This window comes from Phalaenopsis equestris, unplaced genomic scaffold (assembly GCF_001263595.1).
Source record: "Phalaenopsis equestris unplaced genomic scaffold, ASM126359v1 Scaffold000002, whole genome shotgun sequence".
Taxonomy (NCBI): domain Eukaryota; kingdom Viridiplantae; phylum Streptophyta; class Magnoliopsida; order Asparagales; family Orchidaceae; genus Phalaenopsis; species Phalaenopsis equestris.
This window is the reverse complement of record NW_018164444.1, coordinates 21,263,477-21,264,513: the sequence shown is the minus strand read 5'-3', so window position 1 is coordinate 21,264,513 and position 1,037 is coordinate 21,263,477.

Genomic DNA, 1,037 nt, shown 5'->3' with positions numbered 1-1,037 from the left:
TTGTGATTAAATTTTGAGTTGTTTTATATTTTGCATGTTGTGGAGGAGAGTTTTATTTTGGTGATTTTTAATTTTGGTTTTGGGTTATGGTTAACATGCAAGTTTATGTAGATAAATGCAAGCATGAAACATGTAATGAAGAGGCAGAAGGGCAGAAGACAGGCGGTACAATAAACTGTAAAAGCGTACCTGGTGAGTCTTCTCGATCCACTACCTGAAACTTAAAATGCATGTTAAGGCAGTTTATGAAGAGCAGGGAAGGTAAAATTTTTGTAATTTTCCTAACCGTATGTCATATCTTAGTAAGTCCTTAAAAAGTTTAATTAAGGATGATTCCATTGAGCAAAGAATATTAAGTTTAATAGGCCTCTGAGGTATCCAACAAGTTAGGAGGGGGAAGCAGGTCCATGCCTCCCTCTCACCAACTGGTGAAAAGCCTCGAGTCCATTTAAACTTATTATGTTGCTTAATGGTTCATCCTATGAATACCCTTATTACTTAGTGAACATTGATGACTCAATTATCCCTAAGAAAAGGGGTACTTATCATTTGATATACAATTTAAGAATTATTTGGGTGAAGACCCTTAAAGAGGCAAGTTAGTGTAATTTGAAAACTTAACCAAATTTTAATCCTAATTGGGCTTAGTGGTGTTTCAAGGATGTTCAATATGATTACGTTTATTTCTCTAATCCTTTTTTAGTCAGTTTTTGATTTAGCCTAAGTCACCACTAAGCCCTTAAGGCCTGAGTGAGTGTCTTAATTAGTTTTTAAAAGGGTTAAGCTTTATGATTCATGATTTGAATTTTATCTGAAAATCAAAATAGGGGTATTAAATTGATTAGTTATTGACTTCGAAAGTCATACCCCTAAGTCCAGGATCATTTAATTTTGATAAACTTCCAAATTTTTAATGATTTAGAAATTTATTAATCCTAATTAGGAAAGTGAAATTGGTTTCTACCAATTAAACCCTTTGTGTTTCAAACATCAAATAAATTGACTAAGATTAGAGGTTACCCATTTTCCCTCCTTGA